Genomic DNA, 25,463 nt, shown 5'->3' with positions numbered 1-25,463 from the left:
ATTTAATTTATTTAAACCAAATTTACAATAACAACTATTGTATAGAATTTAATTACACTTCTACATTGTGACGTCATTAACTGCAAACCCTTCTACTCTTTTTAATTTATTGCCTCTGCCCCTTTGTTGTTACATTCATCCGTCTGTTTGTATGTGCATACTTTGCGAATCGACTATCATGTCTCGTGGTCATTGTGAAACATTCTACATTGAGGATGCTAGAACAGACTATGCATCCGCGAACGAGTATAAATACGGGACATTAGCACGTGGGCGAGATGAGTTGTAATTAAGACCGCGAACTAAAACCGTCAGTTAGAAAAAATGTAAAGGAAATCTGTATGCTTAGTAAAATAAAGTCGGTTACGAATAGTTATAGTAAAGTCAATAAAGCATTGTAGAATCCTAATGTAAACGAACCCTCGGTTTTTTGGTACAAATCGTATCGGGGAATATAAAAAGGTCTACATGAAATTAAGCTAAACATTATTCCGAAAATTATACTTATCGAGGCGTCTGTACCGTTCTGATCCTAACAGATTCAACAGATGTATAGTTTGCTTAGACTCCTGTCGACGCTATAGATTTGAATGTCTTATGTAATTCGGTCGATTACAAATATTCGTATATTCTAACAACAAAACTTACCACTGTTCCTTTGTTATTGTTGGGCGGGAGTTGAGAAAATAATTTCACTTGACCACTAAAATATACCGTTTCAATTGTTGTTGTTGTTTTCGTTGAAGGCAGTATCTGAACTATTTAGTTGTTGTTGTTATTGGTTTCATTGATATAGTCGGCTTACACTTCTTCTGTTCCATTTAATTTCTTTTCATCATCATGAACGAATGAATGAATGAAAACTACAAAACAAGAAGAAGAGTAAGCGATGAAAATTAAATCACTCCTCTGCTAGAAAATAAGCATTTTTGCTATGCGATGACGTAGGCGAAAAGGAAAGAACAACAGACAAAGCTTTGGCTTAAATTTGCCGCCGGTTCAAGCCGTGCAAATCGATGTCAGTCTGTAAGAAAATCGAAAAAAAAGGGAAAAGAAAAACATCAGCATTGAGAATTAAAAGATGTCGGTTAATTAAGAACAAATGGCAATCATTTAATCTCAGAAAACTGAATGAAAATAAAAAAAGAAATATTAGAGAATAAAAGCTGTACCAATGCTAGGCAGCTGATTGCAAATTGGGGAACAAATCAATTGGCGACATTTTTAAATGTCAATTTTTTTCAGTTACATAATGATTTTCAGGTGATGAGTCACAGAGAAGGTAACTTGAAGGTAACGCCACAACAACGAACTGTGTTATAGCTGCCATGAAAAAAGGCAAGAATTCAACTATTGTCTTGTGGTTAGACGGATTGTTCTGATAAAGACAAAATTCTTTACATCTGTCTTTCTTGGGTCTATGACACAACCGAAGATTAGGATAAGCTGATTAAATATAGTTTTTCGTGCGCCTAGAAAGAACATATTGCCTATGGTTTGGCTATGACATAAAAATTATTCTAGGCGCATAGTTCAATTGTCCGAAAATCTGATACCACAGTGAAACTTTGGACAAGAGTGTGGCCGACAGATTTCGAGGCCGCAGATTTAAACATATCGATATAAATAAGACATCCAAGACTGTCAACAATCTGATTTGTTGATGGACTTTAGGGTTATGACTTTTGAACTTTTATCTCAAAAATGATTTTCCGTAGCAAGAATGAATGAACGTTTGCCTATTAATGACTAAAATAACGTTTAATATTTTTATTTAAGTATTAAAAAAGGTCACACACAAAACCACTTTGAAAATTTAAAAAAATATGAAAAAAAATTGTCAACAAATTATTTCGTGTTGCACGAATGAATGACTTTTGCCTATTATTGACTATAATAACTTTTATTACATATAAATATTGAAAAATTTCCCACACAAACCACGTTTAATCGATATGATATATACAAATATGTAATGATGTGATGATAAATTTAGTGAGAAACGTAAGGTTATGCGACTTTGGTTCATTCCATTTACAACAGAAATTGTTGAAATTGTTGAAATTGAGATGTTCTAAAAAAGAACATTTTAAACCTCGGCTGGAGGTTTTTGCCAAAATATCATGACTAAATTATTCCATTAAAACCATTATACGTAGTTGGAATATGTATCAGCCTAGGTAATAGTATAGTCAATTAATTTGCTTTCCAAAAAAATTGCCTTAAAGGTATCTTAGCCATCGGCCTAGTTAATTCGATTGATGAAATATTTAAGTAAAGACTTGTTCATTATTTCCCTTTGAAATCGATATTGCATTTTGTTTTCTTGTAAATCAACACGACAATTTGCTCTTTGTGTGCTTCCCATTCCTTCTTTCCCTCTCTCTCTATCCACTTATAGAAATCCAAATCACAAGTGTTTAACATCAACTTAATAATCCTTTAAATTCCAGTATATTTATCGAAGAAAATTGTCGCATATGGGTGGGGTTCGATGGGGTGGTGTGGTGTACAAAGCATGTAGGAATGCTTGAAGTCTTGAAACAAGTGGGTCAATTGTTATATTGCCACGTAAATCGTTGCTAGTGCGACATAAACACGCACCACCACCAAAGCTCTGTGTGGAAGGACGGACATAGCTATGGGCATTTTGTTGCATCGGTTTGCAATGCAGGATAAGGAGAACGACAATGGTTGCCAAACAATGTTCGTGTGGTGGAGGTGCCTATGTGTGTATTAGTGTGTGCCAATGGTGGTACAACAGAGCAAATGAGAGAATATGTACCAAAGACATTTTCACATTTTCCTACGCATTGCTTTGCCTAGCTTTCAATGGAAGAGAAATTACAGAGAAATTCTTGCTGACGTTTTCAGGCTTCTAGCAATAAATCCTTTAAAATAATCAAAAGTACATACAGTGAGTGTCAAAAATATTCGGTTTTCAATTTCACCAAAAATAACACCTCAGTATTTTCGAACCCCATAACCAATATTCAAAAAACCAAATACTTAAAAAAATGTTGGTCCTGTGGCAATTAAAAAATGTATGTAACATGGATCCATGGCAACCCTATAAGCGAGAATAACAAAGAAGAAGTTGTTAACCCTGTTTTCTATGCGTCAAAAATATTCGGTTTTTGTAAATTTTGTTAAATATTTTGGCAAAAAAACCGGTCAATATCGAACTTTTTCTGCAATATTAGTATAAATTTCAATAATTGCGAACAGAATCTCTGTTCCTGTGTGCAAAAATATCATATTTCATAGCAAATTATTAAAATTTAGGGCTAAGGAAAAACGCTTTCCTAGAAAAGAGAAAACTGTTCATATTTCTTTATAAAAACGGCAGAAATAAAGGGAATTTTTGCTTGTTTTTGAATATTTAGTCGAATACATTTGAAATAATGTGCAAAAGTTACGAAAATATAGAAATAATTGATTTCGTGAAACACATAACCCAGCCAAACCAAGGACTGGGAGGGAAGGTAGAGGAATCTCCTGAAAAATTACGGCTAAACCGCTCTTAATTTTCCCGAAATTGGTCACCGAGTCCTAAATGACTTTCAAAAGATAGAAAATATGCACTTACATTCCAAAAAAATGGAAAGGATTAAGCCTGTCATGGCCTTGTAACACATCACACACCATCGGCTTATTTACATAACCAAAAATCTAGTTCAAATTTCGCCTTGATGTACCTTCAAAACTTGATGTACATCAGAAACCTGGTGAAATGGAGTTAGTTTTGAATGTCTAAGCAGGAAAATCAGTATACCACCAAGTTTCCGGCCTTTCTGTGTACTCCAACACAAAAAGTACGAAGGAGCTTATAGGAGACATGTATTTATCAATGACTTATGATGTGTTACAAGGCCATGAAAGGCTTTATCCTTACGATTTTTTTGGAAAGTAAGTGCATATTTTTTATCTTCTGAAAGTCATTTAGGGCTCGGTGACCAATTTCAAGAAAATTAAGGGCGGTTTAGCCGTAATTTTTCAGGATATTCCTCTACCTTCCCTCCCAGGCCTTGGTTTGGCTGGCTTATGTGTTTCACGAAATCGATTATTTCTATATTTTCGTGACTTTTGCACATTATTTCAAATGTATTCGACTAAATATTCAAAAATAAGCAAAAATTCCCTTTATTTCTGCCGTTTTTATAATGAAATATAAACATTTTTACTCTTTTCTAGGATAGCGATTTTCCTTAGCCCTAAATTGTAATAATTTGTTATAAAATATAATATTTTTGCACACAGGAACAAAGATTCTGTTCGCAATTATTGAAATTTATACTAATATTGCAGAAAAAGTTCGATATTGACTGGTTTTTTGCCAAAATATTTAACAAAAGTTACAAAAACCGAATATTTTTGACGCATAGAAAACAGGGTTAACAACGTGTTCTTTGTTATTCTCGCTTATAGGGTTGGCATGGATCCATGCTACATACATTTTTTAATAGCCACAGGACCAACATTTTTTTAAGTATTTGGTTTTTTGAATATTGGTTATGGGGTTCTAAAATACTGAGGTGTTATTATTGGTGAAATTGAAAACCGAATATTTTTGACACTCACTGTACATACACGCATAGCTTTGTGTATGTAGTCATGTTGATCGGTAGTAGCACTCGTATGCATATGCTTGGTTTTATTAATGCCAGAGCTATGTAGACATGGGAGGTAGCAGCCGTTCTCTTATGTCCTTGTATAAATTCCTGCTTAGGCCTGCAAATACTTATACACAAATACAAATATGTATATTCCAACTTATTGATAGCAAATACTAACATGAGCCACATGAGTTTGCATTCAAAATAAAGAGAAATAAAAGATTTCATTTTGATTGCCGGTTTGGATTTAATGAGATTCAATTGAATTCAGTTCAAAGTATTGAACGATAGATGACATTCATTAAAATCCATTATGAGATACCATAGGCGTTTTATTGCGATAGCTTTGTAGTTGGATTATAAATCTTGAGTAGCGGAAAATCTAATAACAGTTCTCACAAAAGGCCTTGATTAGTGAACATAAAGGACGTAGAGTCTTTCTTAGAGCGTGTATTTTTTCGATTTGTTTTAAGTTCAGATCACAAACTACCCTTATTTACGGATTTCATATGAGTACCTAAATTGGTCTTGTTACAGTTAACGATTCGAAGAGCAGTGGTAAGCACCTCCACCTTGCACTTAGAACATCTGCGGTTCAGTTCTTGACCAGAACATCGGAACTCGGCGATGAAAGGTAGGTCCCATGTTAAAGATTATAGTGGAGCAGTCGAATGAGTGGAACAGCCTCTGTATCTCATATTTGTCGACTATGAGAGAGCCTTCGACATGATCAATAGAAGTGCTATCTGGGAACATTTGAAAAATGTTGGCGTTCCTCCCAAAATCATACAAATGATATACATGATGTACGAAAATGCTGTGTGCAAAGTATCATTTAAAGGATTCGAAAGTGAACCTCTCACTATACAAACCGGGGTAAAGCAAGATTGCGTTCTCTCCCCCTTCTGTTTCTTATAGTTCTTGACGCCGTAATGACGAAAACGAATTCTGAAGCGACCAACGCACCCGTACTGCTCAAAGGCACTCCCATCGCAGAAGTAAACGAATTCACATACCTGGGAAGCACCATAGACAAACGGGGAGGAGCAGATGTGGATGTTAGCAACAGAATAAACAAAGCTCGCCACGCATACGCTTCACTATCAAGAGTTTGGCAATCCTCACAAATTTCCAAAAAAACAAATATCTACATGTTCAACACCAGTGTGAAATCTGTCTTGCTATACGGGTGCGAGACATGGAAAGTCACTACATCAATCACATCTAAATTGCAAGTATTTCTTAATAAATGTATGAGAAGAATACTCAAAATTTTCTGGCCGCTACAAATTAGTAACCAGAACCTGATGGCAACCTGCAATATGAAGCCACTCGATACCGAAATCAGGCAAAGGAAATGGAAATGGATTGGGCACACACTACGGAAAGATGACTCTGATATGAGCTTACAATGGAACCCACAAGGCACACGCAACAGAGGGCGCCCTCGAACAACCTGGAGAAGATCAGTTGAAGAATTCCAATCAAAGGGGAAAACATGGCTCGAAAAAAGGCGAATGGCACAAGACCGAACTACATTTCGAAATTTTGTACACTCCATGTAAATTTATGTATATAATATTTCGAATTTCTAACTTTGCTTGTAATAGCTAGATGCTCCACTTGGGAGCGATGTTTTTTTACATGTTTCCTTTAGTACATACTTTGGAATTAATAAAAAAACCTTAACTAATAAAAAAATGTTATTAAACAATTATGAATCGGCGTAAACTCAATTGATACGAGAGAAGTCTCCCTTGTCCATTCGGGGTGTTGTTGGAACATATGTATGTGTAAAGGCCAGGACTTATATTGGCCCCTCTTTCATCTGAAGTGGGTAATGACCTCTTCGTATTTTCACGTGGCGTTTACCCATATCAACAATAACAACTTGGGTTGACCGTCGGGTTAGTAACTCCCACCTATAAAAAACATCCTAACATAAAAACAAACCCCTCTAAAGCTGACAAGCTCGCAAACGTTCGGACTCTTTTTGGAGAACGTGTAGTTTCCCCTCTAAAGCTGACAATCCCACAAATGTTGGGACTGTTTTTGGGGAAGATGTAATTTCCGCACTGTAAGATGTACTGGCAAAGTACAAGGCCGAAATTACTCCCTTACAGGGAATACGATTGGTTGAGAAATGTGTCAAAAGGTGGAGCACGGTATTTAAGCTATCATGACTATATAATACCATACACCACTGTGAATATGTAAAATATATATGGGAGCTAAATCCAAATCAGTAGGCCTATTCTGTAATTTTTATCGATTGAAAAGTTGTTAAAATTTCTTTTGTTTTTGTAACAACTACAAAACAAACAAATGAAATTGTTGTAAAATAAACAATGAGTGAAGTTGTTAAATAGTTACAGAATACGTACCCTGAACAGATAATTATTTGTAGACCAAATTCCGTCACGTAGTCCAAATTTCATCAAAATTGGGCATATATAGCGTGTTTCGTGCATCAAATACCTCAAATCGGTCGAAAATAAATATGGGGGCAATATCAAAATCTGAACCGATTTCGATATGATTTGGCACAGTTATTTCTAGACTAACCACCGTCACACATTCCAAATTTCATTGAAATCGGACAAATATAGCGCTATTCGTGCATCAAATACCTCAAATCTGCCGAAAATATATATGAGAGCTATTTCCAAATCTGAACCGATTTCCATATAATTTGGCACACTTAATTTTAGACTAAATTCCGTCGCACATTCCAAATTTCATTGAAACCGGACATATATAGTGTGTTTCGTGCACCAAATGCCTTAAATTGGGCGAAGATATATGTATATGGGGGCTATATCCAAATCTTAACCGATTTTTACCAAAATAAATAGCGTTCGTCCTGTGGCCAAAAAAACTATCTTCCCCAATTTTCATGCGAATCGGACAATAAATGAGACCTGTATAGGAATTCTGTAACTTTTATAGATTGAAAAGTTGTTAAAATTTCTTTTGTTTTTGTAACAACTACAAAACAAACAAATGAAATTGTTGTAAAATAAACAATGAGTAAAGTTGTTAAAAAGTGACTGAATAGGGGGGCTGTACTTTGTTTACAAAAATACATGGACAGACGGACAGACAGACGGACATGCGTAAATCGACTCAGAAAGTAATTCTATGTATATCCCTAAAAGGAACTATGGGTCAATCTCGTTTCCTTTTGCATGTTACAAACTAATGCACAAAGACATAATACCCCTTGCCACAAGGTGGTGTAGGGTATAGAAATGTGTTCAATCAGGTGAAAGGTACCACCTGTGGGCCTATATCAAAGTGTTCATCTATCTTTACAATTTTTGGTGGAAAACTTTTATAACTGCAAATTACGGGTAGTTCCGTCAAATAATGTAGCTAAGACCCTCAAATACCGAAAATCGACAGGTACCGTTATATGGGGGCTATGCCAAAATATGAACCTATGTTGACGATTTTTAGTGAAGAAGTATCGTGTCCACTGAGAACTTCAAATGTTAAATTACAGCTACTTCGGATAAAAGTAGTAGGTAAAACCCTCAAAATACCGAAAATCAGTAAGTACTGTTATAGGGTGGCTACAGTAAAACATGGACCAATATTGACAGTTTTTGGCGAAGAAGTGCTGTGACTCCTAAGAACCCTAAGTGTCATATAACAGCTAGTTCGGGTAAAAATTGTAACTAAAATCCTCAAAATACCGAAAATCGGGACGTACAGTTACAGAGGGGCTACCCTGAAACATGGACCAATGTTGACAGCTTTTGGTGAGTAAGTGGTGTGACCCCTAAGAACCCGAACAGCTAGTTCGGATAAAAATAGTAGCTAAAACAATCAAAATACCGAAAATCGGGAGGTACCTTTATATGGGGGCTATACCAAAAATTGGTGTTGGTGGAGAGGTTTTGTGGCCATTGGGAACATCAAATGTTAAATTACAGGTAAATCAGTCGAAAAATGTAGCTAAAATCCTAAAAATACCCAAAATCGGGGGGTATCGTTATATGGGCGTTATACCAAAATTTGGACCTACGTTGACAATTTTTGGTGGAGATGTTTTGCAACCACTGGGAATATCAAATGTTAAATAACAGGTAATTCGGGCAAAAATGTAACTAAAATCCTCAAAATACCTAAAATCGGAAGGTACCGTTATATGGGGGCTATACCTAAACATGGATCTATGTTAACAATTTTTGATGAGAATGTGTTGTGTCCCCAAAGAACCTTAAGTGTCAAATTACAGCTAGTTCGGTTAAAAATTGTAGCTAAAACCCTCAAAATACCTAAAATCGGAAGGTACCGTTATATGGGGACTATACCTAAACATGAACCAATGTGGACAGTTTTTGGTGAAAAAGTGCTGTGATATCTAAATGTCTAAATGTTAAATAACAGGTAGTTCGGTCAAAAATTTAACTAAAATCCTCAAAATACCGAATATCCGGAGGTAGCGTTATATGGGTGCTACACCTTAACATAAACCCATGTTGACAATTTATGGTGAGGAAGTGCTGTGACCCCTAAGAACACTAAATGTCAAATCACATCTAGTTCGGATAAAAATAGTAGCTTAAACACTCAAAATATGTAAAATGGGGAAGTACCGTTATATGGGAGCTATACCTAAACATAAAATATGGGAGCTATACCTAAACAATAAATAAATAATAATATACCCTCCACTATGATGGAGGGTATAATAAAGAAGGCCGAGCCAATTTCGAACTAGGCTGCCCTTTTCTTCTTTATTCTTTTATTTTGATTGTGTCAGAAATAAGGCCAGCCGGTGAGGCGTCTTATGTGCCAAGGTTTGTAGTTGGCTCTAATGCTTTCTGTGCCAGAGCATCTCCCAGCGTGTCTCCAACTTCGTCGTCGGAATCATCGGTATAAACAACTATAATCGCAACATCTAAAACCACATATTGTTGTTCAGCACCCTGAAAATGAATCATTTCTGCAATTCATTTGCAACGGTTTTCGTAATAAAATCAGCGAAATCGTAGACTTTATGAGTCGGAATAAAATCATCGTCACCGCTATCCAGCAAACAAAACTCACCGCCACCTTTAACTGGCAACGTTACTATGGCTACAACGTTTTGCGAAAGGATCGTACAAGAAACGTTGGATAATCACCTATATATGTATATGGAATTTTGGAAATTTGTTTTTATTGGGCTTTAATTGATCAGTTATCTTTTATGACAATACCACAGATCCAACCTCAGAAGATGAGATTAAGTGTATATCTTCCGGACATGATGAGGGAAAGTCAACAGTAAACCGGCTGAAGAATAATAAGGCCTCAGGAGACGATGTCTTAGAAGACAAACTGTTGAAGATGGAGGCGACACGCTGAAAAATTGTATGCATAAGCTAGTTAGCAACATCTGGCAGAGGAACGTCCACAAGAAACGAGATAAGACTGTGTGCTCAAATTATAGGAACATTGACTATAATAGAGTTTCCGCTATATTGTGTGAACGACTTAAGCCTATGGCAAATGAAATAACTGAGCCATATCAGTGCGGTCACCATTGACCAGAAATTAACCTTGGGCAGATCATGAAAAAGAGGAAAAGAAATGCAGATTGATTATATAACAGAATTCGACCGCCCCGCACGTTCAATAGTATTCCCAGCCATGCCTGAAGTTGGTATCCCCGCAAAGTTCATTCAGCTTTGTAACATTGCATTAAAAAATAAAAATATGAAATAAACGAGCAGAATGGAGTCTTTATGGACGAGCAGAAGGGAGTCCCAAGTGATGACCTATCTCCTTGTATAAACCCAGCCAGCATTTGCAAGATTGTTTTTTCAAAAATCACATTGCGGAGTCTTTTTATAGTCCTATGGTGATCAAAAACTGGTTAAGTCGCTTGTATGATCAGATAGGGGCTCGAAAGTGACTCCCTGTAATGATTAAAAAGAGTTCAATTTAAAATACAACAACAAATGTGTAACAAACACAAATAAGTCATTGAAGCGTTTAAAATGTGACTATTTTTTCGTTATTTATGGAATGATTTCCACAGACGGACGGACATGGCAATATCGATGTAGAATTGCACGCTGATCAAGAATATATATAGTCTACAGTGATTATTACGAGTAGTTACAAAGGGAATGACAAACTTAATATACCCCCCATCTTATGGTGGAGGGTATAAAGATGTTTAATCAAAAAAGGGTCATGCAGGTGTTCGAAAATATAATTATGTATCTTCTGATCATATTTTGAACAGATAGGTGATTAAACGATGATTGTTTTGTTTGTTTTCTGAGCATAATGGTTTGGTTGTATATAATTCTCATATACACTTTCTCCATAACTTTGATATAAATGACACATATAATATGAAGAGTTTTGTCAAGTGAAATGAAGAAAGTGAATGAAGAAACAGTGTACCAACCAACCGCTAACAAAAAGAAATAAGTAAAAATCATAACAAAGCAGAAAAGAAGACAAAACATATACAAGAAACAAAAAACAAAACAAACGAAAAAAAAATACAAACAAAAAACTTAGAAAAAGAAAACTCTTTTGATTTTTCCTTCATATTTTCTTCTAACGACTCATAAACTATTATAAATATTACTAAAAATGTCTCGAAAAGAGTCAAAAATTAATCAATAAATCACCAATAAATGATTAAAATACGACTCGAAAAAGACTTTACATACCAAATGGTCGAAAAGGACTCGAAACTAATGTAGAGGAAGACTCATTTGTGATTTGTTTAGAAGAGTCGCCTGAGATTACGTTTTCCTCCAGCCAAAGGAGTCATTTATAATCAGAAAATGAGCTCATATTCCAGCTTTTTAATCGTGCAGTCGGATAAAAAAAGTCTCGAATTTGATTAAAAATTTCAAAAAATGCTGGCTGGGAAGTGTGCAGCGCCATACCATTGCACGGATATGTTATGGCTGAGTGGGTTGGGGTGAATGCTGCCGCTGTTGGTTCTTTATTCTTTATTTCTATCTTCGGGAGCGAATTTTTGCTGCAAGAACATAGGTGGCAACAAAAGGCCGTCTAAAGAATTCCCATTTAGATTTAAATCTTATTTAAATTGGAGGCCATTCATGCAGTTATTGGTCCATGCTCCAATTTTATGAAAAACGATGTAAAGAAAGTGGTGGATGGAGAGTGGGTGCAAATGTAATTTACAAATTCGAATTCACATGAATAAATCGCCACGACATGGCTATAGAAAAATGAAAAACATAACGTAAACCGTCATGAACTCTTGACATAAAAACAGCAGCAAAATACAGATTGACGGAAATGAAAAGAAGTGGAAAAAGTAACGCACACACACAGTCTCACAAAAACACAGATATACAAAAACAGCAACAAAGACAGCTGTTTCAAGCCAAGAGGATGATTCGAACCAAATGAAAACAAACATCAACATCAAAGTCAATGTAAAGCAGGTGAATTGGCGGGTTTGGCTTGGCTTCTTATGAATGAAGTATTAGATCGACAGAGCTACTTCTTTATTCAAATTGGCAAATGAACATCAACTCAAGCATGGTGATATAAATGAAACACTACAATCTGATGTGAATTTATAATTTTTTACTTTTAAATTTACCCTTGCTTCAAGTTTAAAACAGGAATCCTTAAATTCTGGTTTCATTTAAAGAAAATCAACTTAAAAAATTTAAAAAAAGAAAATCAACTTAAAAAAATTTAAAAAACAAACCTTTAAAAAAAGCCTTCAACAATAAACAAAACAAACAAAAAACCTTTTATTAAACAATGAACAAGTAAAGAATTGTTATGTTTGGCAGGGCCGGACAAATTATACCTTCAACCATAAAATATTCTGCACTAAAATAGAATAATTAGTTTTTCTTCCTGCCAACAATTTTAGGTGGACATATTTTGCGACCTCGGATACCTCAAATACCTAAATTAAGTCATGAAATGTATCTAAAAATATTTTCATTCGGGCGGCAACTTTATATGGGAAGTAAGAAGTTTTTGAGACCACTAGGAACCTCAAATGTCAAATTACAGATAGTTCGGTCAACAAATGTAGCAAAACTCCTCAAAACACCTAAAATCCGGAGGCATCGGATATTCCAAAACAAGGACCTAGGTTGACAATTTTTAGTGGAGAAGTTGCTTGAGCACTGGAAAATGAGGGCAAATGAAGGAGTCGTTATATAGTGGTTATAGACGAGCTGAAGGGCATCTTTATAGACGAGCGGAAGGGAGTCTTTATAGACGAGCGGAAGGGAGTCTTTATAGACGAGCGGAAGGGAGTCTTTATAGACGAGCGGAAGGGAGTCTTTATAGACGAGCGGAAGGGAGTCTTTATAGACGAGCGGAAGGGAGTCTTTATAGACGAGCGGAAGGGAGTCTTTATAGACGAGCGGAAGGGAGTCTTTATAGAAGAGCGGAAGGGAGTCTTTATAGACGAGCGGAAGGGAGTCTTTATAGACGAGCGGAAGGGAGTCTTTATAGACGAGGGGAAGGGAGTCTTTATAGACGAGGGGAAGGGAGTCTTTATAGACGAGCGGAAGGGAGTCTTTATAGACGAGCGGAAGGGAGTCTTTATAGACGAGCGGAAGGGAGTCTTTATAGACGAGCGGAAGGGAGTCTTTATAGACGAGCGGAAGGGAGTCTTTATAGAAGAGCTGAAGGGAGTCTTTATAGACGAGCTGAAGGAGGCTTTATAGATGAGCTGGAGGAAGTCTTTATAGACGAGCTGAAGGGCGTCTTTATAGACGAGCGGAAAGGAGTCTTTATAGACGAGCGGAAGGGAGTCTTTATAGACGAGCGGAAGGGAGTCTTTATAGACGAGCGGAAGGGAGTCTTTATAGACGAGCGGAAGGGAGTCTTTATAGACGAGCGGAAGGGAGTCTTTATAGACGAGCGGAAGGGAGCCTTTATAGAAGAGCGGAAGGGAGTCTTTATAGACGAGCGGAAGGGAGTCTTTATAGACGAGCGGAAGGGAGTCTTTATAGACGAGCGGAAGGGAGTCTTTATAGACGAGCGGAAGGGAGTCTTTATAGACGAGCGGAAGGGAGTCTTTATAGACGAGCGGAAGGGAGTCTTTATAGACGAGCGGAAGGGAGTCTTTATAGACGAGCGGAAGGGAGTCTTTATAGACGAGCGGAAGGGAGTCTTTATAGACGAGCGGAAGGGAGTCTTTATAGACGAGCGGAAGGGAGTCTTTATAGACGAGCGGAAGGGAGTCTTTATAGACGAGCGGAAGGGAGTCTTTATAGACGAGCTTAAGGGTGTCTTTATAGACGAGCTAAAGGAGGCTTTATAGATGAGCTGGAGGAAGTCTTTATAGACGAGCTGAAGGAAGTTCTATTGACAAGCCTAAGGGGGTTTTTATAGATTAATTAAAGGTAGTTTTATTGACAAGCCTATGGGAGTCTTTATAGACGAGTTTTTATAGATTAATTGAAGGGAGTCTTTATAGACGAGCAGTATTTTTGAACTTGATCTATGTTTGGAACAAATATTACAATGCGTAAAGTTTGAACAAATTCGGATACTTCCGTCGTATATCGTGCTCTTTTCTTCTGGATGTTTGGAAATATCCAGTATTACGTCCTCATTAAAAGGACCGCAACAATAGCATAGGTAGTTTTAAAATGATCCTCAAATAGTTCGTAAGCTGGACTGTAGTAAAATACTTTTAAATTTTGTTTGGGAGACCCATGTTGAAATGGGCCGATTAAGTATATCTTCGAAGAAATAATTATACTAAAAAGGTTTGACTAAATCTTTTAATTCCGGTGAGAGATATTGTACGCAACAGCCAGTCAAACAGACAGACCCACGGATAGGCATGGCGAATTCGACAACCAATATTCCGAAACAGATTTCGTCTTTGTGGGGTCGATTATTTCGATGAAGCAGATTTTTCACCACACAAAGGTTAATATACCCGCATTGTCCTAAAGTCTGTGGTGGAAAAAATTTTTGGAAAGTTCAAGGGTTCTCTGCAATATAGTCTTTGTGTTGACTTCGCATTTCCGCCAAAAAAGATAGTGTCATGTTGTTTTATATTTCTGATTGTGTTCCAAGCCTCATTGGAGAATGTTGTTCAGCTAGAGGCGATAGTGAATTACATTCCATACTTATATAAATACTTTTTACAACAAACATATATTTAATAAAGCATATTTATTTGTATTTATTAGATAAGGGAACCTATTCAATTTGTGTGTGATGCTATTTTCGTTGGCTTGTTAGTTGCTATTTCTTTGGCCCTATTAGAAAAAAGGTTTTCAGTTTATGGAAAATGTGCACCATATTACAGTGATTATGATACACAAATTCACATATTTGCATATACATACATATGTATGTATGTTGATTAAAATTAAATTCTATAACCTTTTTATTTTAACACCTAGAACACTACAAATACATACACACGCGCAAAAATGTTCCCTTGTACAGACATATGCTACTTCCGAACGCTTGTGGAAACAAGGGCTGCACTTTATGTAGCGGTTGTCTCTGGATTTTAGATGCTTGTGATAATATGAGCGTGCAAAAAACAAACAACAACAGAACCAAAGTGTTGATGAAAATTAATATTAAAGTGTTTTTGTAACTTTTTACACAATTTGCGAGCGATGTTCGCCTGAAAGTCTGTCTGCCTGTACTGGCCTGAACATTTTCCCGAACAGACTTTTTAATAAGGCCGATGTAACCGATGTACTGGTGATTCATTCAAAATTCATATGTAATTTACAAGAGGTTTTACTTTTTAAAATTAATGTACTTTATTCTTGTTTAAAGTTTATTCATTCACCATTGTTGTTGCTGTTTTTGTTTTTCATTCTTGTTTTTGTTCATAGAAGTATGGTCAATGTGAACGAAGTAATCTCATCCCATCTTTGCCACAATTAGTGGGTGTTTGTGGCCTTGTTTGCATTTTTAATTGAAACGTAAGGAACTCAAAGTTTTAAAATAACCCAGCAAACTCAAATAAAAGATGTTGCATGTGCTGCCATGGATTTTTGCAATACATCTGACAATTTGCCACCTACCTCAACACATTTGGTGTTATGCATTATGCACGCCGATTCATATTGGCTCAATGATATGGAACCTACTTTTTAACGCCGAGTCCGAACGGCGTGTCTCACGACACCACTTGTAGAAAAGTTTTTCATGGTTGAAATACTCAGGAAATGTAACCCAACATTAATTACACTGAGGGGATTTGCCACCGCCGAAAATTTGGCATTCAATATAGAATAAAAATGTTATTGTTTCCACATTTTTTCGATTTTTCCCTACATTCTTTTATCTAGTAGTCGCCATTCGGGAAACATAGCTTAGTGCTACCGTTCAGTTCAGTTGATCCGGTAGTTATCAGGACCATAAAGAAAATACGCATTAAAACTAATTGTAATCCAATAAGGATCCAACACTCGCTTCTGTAACAATATCCGATTTGTTTTATATTCGTTTGTATTTACATATTTTCGGAAGAAAGAAATATTCATTTATCGAAAGCTATTGTAGATATAGGATTAATTTTTTGTTAGGTATGTAAGATAGTTGAGTTTAAGAAATGAAAAAATTAATTATTGTAGCGTTTACACAAAATGATATATTCTAATTTTTCTCAGGCGCTATATTTTAGTCAAATTTAACCCAAGTCGAAAATAACTTTAAAATCAAGAAAAGTCAAACGGAGTTATTTTGGCAGCTGAATGATGAGGAGATTTTTGCAAATGAAAAAGAAAATGAAATAAAATGGATTTTAAGCGTCGTTTTATAACTGTTGATGAGACATGGATCCACCACTATACTCCAGAGACAAAAGAACAATCCAAACAATGGACTGAAGCTGGAGGAAGTGCCCCAAAGAAGGCAAAAACAATTCAATCGGCTGGGAAGGTTATGGCAACGGTTTTTTGGGACTTCAAAGGTATTTTATTGATTGACTATCTGCAAAAGGGTAAAACAATAAATTCAGAGTACTATTGCAACCTTTTGGATCAATTAAATGTACAAATTCGAGAAAAACGTCCTGGCTTACAACACAAAAAAATAATTTTTCATCAAGACAACGCACCATCGCACAAGAGTGTTTGAACAATGGCTAAAATCAACGAATTAAAGTACGAGTTGCTTGACCACCCACCTTATTCTCCTGATTTAGCTCCCAGTAACTTTTACTTGTTCCCAAATCTAAAAAAATCCTTGCTGGCAAGCGTTTTACCTCAAATGAATATGCAATTACAGTTGTAAACCACTGTTTTGAAGACCTTGAGGAAAACTATTTTAATCAAGGGATAGAATTGCTAGAAAAGCGTTAGACCAAGTGTATTGAAGTTTCAGGAGATTATATTGAAAAATAAAGATATTTTTTGAAAAACTAACTATTCTCTTTCATTGATAGGCTAAGAAGTTTCCGAACCGCCCTCGTAATACGATGTACAACTTTTGGACGAAATCCGTTTCTCCCTTCGAGGGTAATCTATTTTGGAGATTTTGGGTCATTATCTCAGGTAGTAAGCACATGCCCCCATGTCACCGTCATAACAGGGCCTGCAAGAATAACATTTTTTAATTTTAAAAACTATCCGAGATTAGCTGTTAAATTGCACTTTTCCCAAAGTTTGGGAGGTATCTGCAGGACGAAACCAATTTAGTTCATATTCCTACCTGATACATAACTAGATGAAATAATACGAAGTATGGACCAATCATAAACTCCCTGCGAGTGTTAACTTGTGAATTTGCCACTTTAGTTGGTGCCGTCAAGGTTTCTTGGAGCTTTTAAGCATTTATCTCAGAAAGTCTGGATTTGCCCCCGAAAAAACTTGTACCATTGTTATGTTGTTGTTATAAAAAAACGATGCGAGAGGAACACTTGAACTTCACTTGTTCCGAATTTTGTGTAGGAGGTACCCGAAGGAGTGGACCGATGTAGCCCATATTCGAACCCGATCTATGCCTGAAAGTAATATTACCATGTGCAAAGTTATGACCGATTCGGTTACTCCCTTCGACAATTATCGTGCGCACCCTTTTAAGGGAAATGTTCGAACTTGTGTGGAGGAGGTACCGGCAGGAGTGGGGCGATAAAGCCCATCTTCGTGCCCACCAGTCAGCCAAACATACGGACGGACATTGCCCAATCGACTTCAGATTGTCTGAAACATACTTCGTCCCAACATACTTCGGGTCTAAACTCATTATTTCGATGAGGCACATTTTTGGTCGTATCAAAGTGTTTATACCCTCTTTAGCCTAAAGGCTGAGGGTATAAACACTTTTGGGGCAGATATTTCCTGTACATAGAGAACCTGTAGTCACTACAGTGTAGTAAAATTCTCTAACTCATTTTTTGGTTACCGACAAAATGGATAAAATTAAAATAATTATAATTTCGACAAACAATAAATTTTTCTGTAAGTCAGCAACAAAAATAAAGTTGTAGCTAAGTCCTAACGATAGCAACTAGCTCGAAATGAAGAGGAAACAAGGTGCATATACCAAAAACTTGATTTTTTAGCAATCTTGGGTAAGTCCCCCCAAAAAAATATTATACTATCTGAAAGCGATGCGTCTGATCTAACTTTAAATGAAGGGAGCTTATACCTGGAAAGTTTTTTTCGGATTCCGAAACTACAATGTTCATAGATGAGAAAAATCAAAAAACAAAAATCGCTGGAAAGCTTTTTAAACAAAACAAAAAAATCGACGGAGGGATTTATAAATAAATTTCATAAAATTCAAAATTCACATTTTTAGATTTTTTAGGTGTTCACACCTTGTGTACGTTCCTGCCTCCACCATAGTACGGAGGATATATTAAGTATATTTTGTTATGCCTTTGTAACGCATTTAAGTAATCCTTTGCGACCTTATAAAGAATATATATTATTGATCGTGGTAAAGTTCTGGGTCGATATATGGATGACCCCCGATAATCACTCACGTTTCGAAACATTTTGACAACAAATGCGTCTTATGGCAGGTTAAGTTCGAAGAAAGGCATATATCAGCTTACCTTTTTGGAATAACCCATATTTAACGGTATCACTCACATTTTCTTACCAAAATATATATAATTTGCACTAACGGTTCTTAGTGGTCAAAATACGTTTCACTTTGGAATAGTCCCCATATAACAGTACTACACGTTTTCAGGTATTTTGAGTTTTTTTTTTTTTTAATAAATTATCGGCCTAAATTGCTTGCAATTTGGCACTTCAAAGCGGCAAACAAATTTGTACACCAAAAATTGTGGAGATAGGTCCACGTTTTGGAATAGCACCGGTACAGACCGTTACGTGACGATATTTCGTGATAATTGTTGGCAAAATAATTTTCTCCCTGAAAATAGTTACTTAATAAGCATTAATCTTAAGAAAACGTCCATATGTTTCAAGGATATGTAGCTTTATTATTATTGATTGTGTTAATAGACGTACCACACTGATATTATTTTGCACCCAACTAACTGTATTACCTGTATGACCAAAAAGCATCCCTTCCCAGCAAAAATACTCATTACAAATTGGCCTACTTTCTCATTATTTTAACATGGGCATGTCATAAGGAGTAAGTACTTATTTTTTGGTCACTAAAAAGTAGATAAATATGTAGTTACTCCCTGGTTACTTCAAGTCGTAACTACTTATTTAAGTACTTATTTATTTACTTTTAAGTGCCAAAAAATAAGTACTTACTCCCTATGACATGCCCGTGTTAAAATAATGAGAAAGTAGGCCAGTTTGTAATCAGTATTTTTGCTGGGTTGCGTTTTGACATGCGGTGTGATATTTTGTCCTGATAACATTATTCTATTTTTAGAGTGGTTGTGGTCAATTTATTATATTACATTTCACAACACTCCACAGTTTTATTTTCCCTTTCCCTTTCAATTGAACATCCGAACTTCTGATTTGCATATTCCGCACTAACCACGGTTCCATCCTTACGAACATTATTTAAAATTTGAAGGTCACTTGAATAGAATAACCACGTAAATAGTGTTCATACCGCTCATTTACTTAAAGAGTGTCACATCTCAAAAAATGCAATTTCGAGAAAAACGGAATTGAAATTTGTCTTCCCAGCTTAAAAAGATTATCACACAAAAAATAAAATAAATACTTGGACTAACTTTTGCAAGGAGATAGCCACATATCAGTGCTAAATATCTTTACTCTAAAACTCAAAAAACTTCTTTTGTAACTCGTTGAATTTTAGAGATATCAACATGAACATTTCACTTGCAACTCTTTGAATAAATGAGCGATATCAGGTTTACATTTAGCCAAATCTGTAGTACTTAATTCATCGGTTTCTTGGAGGAAATTTTAAAATTGCTGGGGTAGGGAAAATTTCGCGCCATAATTTTTTAATTAATCCTTTTCAGTAAACACCCCTAAAGGGTTACCCAATTTTTAAACCCTCAGCATTTATGCTTCACAGGGGTCGAAATAATTATCTTAGACCCCAAGAATGTCCGAAATCCGTTTCAGTCAATTTAGAGTTGATTTAGTCATGTCCGTCCACCTGTCTGTCTGGTTGGCTGGACCGCACGATAACTTCGAATGGTCCATTCGGTCCAAAATTTGGCATTCGTAATAGTTTGTCCAAAGTTCAGTTTAAGTTCGAAGATGGGTTATATTGGTCCACTCCTTCCGGTACCTCCCCCACAAAAGTTCGAATCGCTTTGATTTCTGTTGTATTTAATGTCCCCTATACGACGGTACAAGTTTCATCAGGGGAAAGTCCATACTTCATGAAAAAATAGCCTGAAAGTTGCTTAGAGCCTGCTTAGCCTGAAAGTTGGTTAGAGAGCAACATAACTCTCAAACGGATCTGCCGATTCGGTCCAAAATTTGGGCTTCGTAATATTTTGTCCAAACTTAGTTTATGTTCAAAAATATTCGAAAAAATTGTGCGCACGATAACTCTTGATGGGATTAACCGATTTGGTCTGTATTTTACACATCCTAATATATCTACAAGATATGTCCACACCTTTGGGCCCCTCCCAATCAAATTTGGGATAAGTTTATTTTAAGACTTGCTCTCGAATCATTTTGATTTTTGTTGAATCAACTTGCATTCGCTGCCTCAATTATGATGGTATAAGTTTTTTCAGGGACAAGTCCATACTTCTTGAGAAAACAGCCCGAAAAGTGACACCATATGTAGTGACTGTAAAGCACGATAACTCTCGAACGGATCAACCGATTTGGTTCGAAATTTGGCGTTCCTCATAAAGGGTGATCAAACTAGAGGTACTTTTTTCAATAGCCTTCTTTTTTGACTGATCACGTGTGAGTCGTGTCATGGTATCATGTTATTTTTGTTTAGTATTGTTTAGCATTTTATCGTGGAAAGACTTACGATTGAACAATGTTTGCAAATCGTTCAAATTTATTACGAAAATTTTGTTCGGCGATGATGCCCATTTCTGGCTTTATGGGTATGTAAACAAGGTTAAGAGCTACCTAAAGAGGTTCAAGAGGTGTCACTTCAACCAGGTGTCACTTCATCCGTGTTGTTTGTCCGCTGGTAGAACCATAAGTCCATATTTCTCAAAAATTATATCGGTGAGAACGTAACCTTCAGTGGCGACCATGATAGCCACTATTTGCTTGAAAATGAAGCTCATGATCTTGGCTACATTTTGGTTTCAACAAGACGACGCCTCTTCCCCACATGACATCAATCAATCAATTGATCGCTTCGATGAGCGACAATTTCAGGTTTTGGGACGGTCGATTGGTCAGCAAGATCGTGTGATATCACACCGTTAGACTTTTTCCAGTGGTGATATGTAAAGTCTGAAGTGTATGCGGACAACCCCGCTTCAATTTAGGCCTGGGTGCAAAAAATCACACGTGTCATCCGTCAGTCACCAGTCGAAATGTTCGAACGATTCAGCGAGAATTAGACAGACCGTCTATGACGTAGACGCGGCCAACATTTGATGGGCATAAATTTAAAATAATGCCAAATGGAACCTCTAGTTGGATCACCTTATATTTTGTCCAAACTTAGTTTCAGTTCGAAGATGGACAATGCCGGTCCACAACTTCCCGTAATTCCCAACAATATTTTAAAAAAGTCCCTAAAATAGTCCAAACTTTGCATCTCCTAATATTTTGTCCCAATTTAGTTTAACATCATCGGTGCTCTCTTTAGGTACCTCCCCCACAAAAGTTCAACATTTGTGTCTAAGTGCAGACCCTAAACTGTTCGAAGATCCTTTGGAAATGTATACCGATGCTGTTTGTTGTGGTCCTGTTTAATGCGATATTATGTTTTTCGTGGGCATGTCCTGGCATACTGGTCCAAAAGTTATACGATGACCCACTGAAATGACTAGTGAGCGCGATACCTATCGAATAGATATGATTCCCAAAAAAAGGACCACTTCCATAATGGACCAATCCTAATCCACATTTTTGTCGGCAAGCTCAAAACTTAACACCCAATTTCAGTCATTTCTTTATTTATTTGATAATTTTGCCTTTTTAGGCGAAATTAATTTGTAGTATACATTTTTAATTTATTTCTCGTTGGAAATCGAGCATGATGATCAATAATGCATCTGAAAAAGGAAAGCCGACGACTCAAACCACACACCCACCACTATGTGACATGGCATGTTTCGCCTTTGGTAATGAAGGCTCCTCAGACATATCGGATGTGGGACGGCTTCGCTATCATCTAACTTTTACTCTTTCAAATGCAATTTGTTTTGTAGAATGCTGAATGTTTTTTTTTCAGTCATTGTATGGCTTTCATGACAAACGCTTAGCCTAGTCTTTGAAAGTTATGAGTTTTGGCTCTGAACACTAACACGCCGTGGGTTCAAACCCCAGCCTGGCTCAGCTGATTTTTTTATTTATTTGATAATTTTGCCTTTTACGACGAAGATTATTTTTAGTATTAATTTTTAATTAATTTCTCGTTGGAAATCGAGCTTGATGATCAATAATGCATCTGGATAATATTGCTAAAATCCTTCAAAATACCGAAAACCTTCAAAATACCGACAGATCTTCAAAATTTTTTGTTCTTGGGATTGTAATCCAACAATAAGTACTTGTACTAAAATTAAGACAAGTACTTCTCTCAAAAAAAAATATATATATATCTCAAAACAAATGCTTTTGCTTTGGACAAAAAGTGCTACTGGATTTGGAAACAATATTCCAAACTTGTGTTGGAAATAGCAACAAAAAATTAAACGAAACACCAGACGTGTTGATTATTAAAATAATAAACATTACTTTTTATCTTCAACATCTGTAATTCATACAGAATAGAGCGTTTCTTTACTCACATTTGCAATTTTATAATCTTAGATAGCAGTTAACCTTTCATTACATTTAAAACCACATTTTTCCATTTAAATTACTAGTAATAGTAATTACACATTTTCATTTGAAATTTAATCATAAACATTTTTTTAAAATTACAAATATGTATTTAAGTATATTAAAGAAAATAATTTATTTTGTGTAAAATACAAAAAAAATTCCACTTTGAAAAATGTTTGTTGATTCCGCATAAAATGTTAACAAATATTACTCTCAAGTGAGTAAGTAAATACACAATCATATTTCAATTACTGTCACGTTTCTCGTGTCCAATTACAGTTATCTTATCTGAATGTTAATGTGACGTTGGCAATTATCACCAATTGCGTTTCAATGGCTTTATCTTGGAAACATATCTGGAATTGTGTTACTAACAATTGGTACATAACATACTTCTAGAAATACACTAATAATGGCAAGTTTTTATTTGTAAGCGGTAGCGATCTTCTATAAAGTCAACTCAGTAGGTGATTTTTAATTTGTATGCCAATGAAGCGCCAATGCAAGACACAGAGATATGTATATCTGATGAACACGATTCACTTTCTATTGGGAGTTCTGCAGCTTGTGTATGCATCTGATAGGCGGAAGCTGCAAACCCCACATTTGAAGAAATTGGGAAAACGTTTGGCAAATTGTGTCTGACGATAAAACCAAGTTCCCTGGACCAAATGCGGAAGATGTATAGATCAGTAGTAGAATTCTGCAATTCATTTCCCTTAACTTAAATGCTTATATTTTTCGTAATTAACGAAATTTTCGGTAATATAGCGACCAAAAGAAAGTAGTATTTAAACCCTACCGATAGCACTGCTGTCAACTTATATATAAACATTTCATTCATAATTTTGTCTTTTATTTTTGACGATTCTTTCGGTAACAAAAAATTTTCAAAAGTTTCCACTACTGATGAATTTGTGATTTTCCACATCATATTAGGGTACATTGAACATTGGAATTAGGAGGGGGATTCTGACCATGTCGGTTATATGCATGTTTGTATGTTTTGAATAATATATTGAATTTTTATGTTTAATATTTGACACATAGAATGTTTTGAAATAGTTTTAAAGGCATTTTACTTTGTGATGGTTTTTAATTAAATTCCACTTGATGTTGAGAAAGATAAAGGTCTTTTATAATATTTAATTATATATTTGGGTAAAAAACGTAACACATTTAGTGTGCAGGTATGCCACATTAGAAATTATTTGGCTTAAAATTAAACAATTCGTTAAACCGAATTTGTGTTTGAAATCTACCAAATTATAGGCTTGAAATACAGACATGTCATCTCTATACTGCTTGCGGGAAATTTTCGGTAATATATCGACCAAAAGAAAGTAGTATTTAAACCCTACCGATAGCACTGCTGGCAACTTATATATAAACTTTTCATTCATAATTTTGTCATTTATTTTTACCGATTCTTTGGGTAACAAAAAAGTTTCAAAAGTTTCCACTACTGATGAATTTGTGATTTTCCACATCATATTAAAGTTCATTGAACATTGGAATTAGGAGGGGGATTCTGACCATGTCGGTTACATGCATGTTTGTATGTTTTGAATAATATATTGAATTTTTATGTTTAATATTTGACACATAGAATGTTATTGAAATAGTTTTGAAGGCATTTTACTTTGTGATGGTTTTTAATTAAATTCCACTTGATGTTGAAAGCGATAAAGGTCTTTTACAATATTTAATTATATATTTGGGTAAAAAACGTAACACACTTAGTGTGCAGGTATGTCATATTAGAAATTATTTGGCTTAAAATTAAACAATTCGTTAAACCGAATTTGTGTTTGAAATACAGACATGTCATCTCTATACTGCTTGCGGGCAATTTGTTTTTATTCTACTATTACTTGCTGTCAATATTGTAAACTATGTAGTTGTGACCTTTACGGTATGATAATATGAGACAGTTTGTTGTCGCCACGCCTTGTTGCTTGATTTATGTATGCATGTACTTCATAGAATATGCATGTTGGTGTCGGTATTTAAGTGTACCATTTTCGGGTAATATTTATCTTTGATAATTAACAAACATTTGTTTATAAAAAAGCTATAAACAAATATCAGCGATACTCTATAAACTTCACACAAAACTCATAAAATCATCAGGGAAATTGGGTTAAAATGACAACTGGTGGTAAAGTGGTGTGATGTGTTGGTTTTATGATGCCGCAATCCCTAATGTTGTTAGAGAAATTAATAGTTCTTGTGAATTGTACATCAAAAACATGTAGATAAGATCAATTTTAATAGTCACGCTTTTAATTAGTGCATGTACATACGTATTTTTTTAAACAGAGATAATCTTTATGGCTATAAGCAAAAAACTGCCACGCCAGTACCATGTGGGGGATATTCTCATGATAACGAAAACGCGTTTTTAGTTCGATTCGGTGCAAAAACTTCCCGCACCGTAGTCCTGCTTCCTGCACCGATAATAATTTCTGAAGGCTTTTGGACGATTTTTCTTTGT

General features: G+C 35.7%; 2 protein-coding genes across 2 annotated transcripts in view; both read right to left on the bottom strand.

Annotated features, from left to right (window-relative positions):
• Positions 1-25,463, bottom strand: part of Glut1 (Glucose transporter 1) — a 209,758-nt gene that overhangs the window by 168,713 nt on the left and 15,582 nt on the right. Inside the window, exon 2 of the mRNA XM_073984030.1 lies at positions 649-863. The gene's annotated coding sequence lies outside the window, so the exon portion shown is untranslated. The remainder of the gene's footprint in view (positions 1-648; positions 864-25,463) is intronic.
• Positions 887-25,463, bottom strand: part of LOC141402536 (uncharacterized) — a 301,381-nt gene continuing 276,804 nt past the window's right edge. The window contains exon 4 of the mRNA XM_073984039.1: positions 887-1,024. The gene's annotated coding sequence lies outside the window, so the exon portion shown is untranslated. The remainder of the gene's footprint in view (positions 1,025-25,463) is intronic.

This window comes from Musca autumnalis, unplaced genomic scaffold (genome assembly GCF_047663935.1).
Source record: "Musca autumnalis isolate F117 unplaced genomic scaffold, ASM4766393v1 scaffold_4, whole genome shotgun sequence".
In the NCBI taxonomy this organism is placed as follows: domain Eukaryota; kingdom Metazoa; phylum Arthropoda; class Insecta; order Diptera; family Muscidae; genus Musca; species Musca autumnalis.
This window is presented reverse-complemented; position numbering and strand designations above follow the sequence as displayed.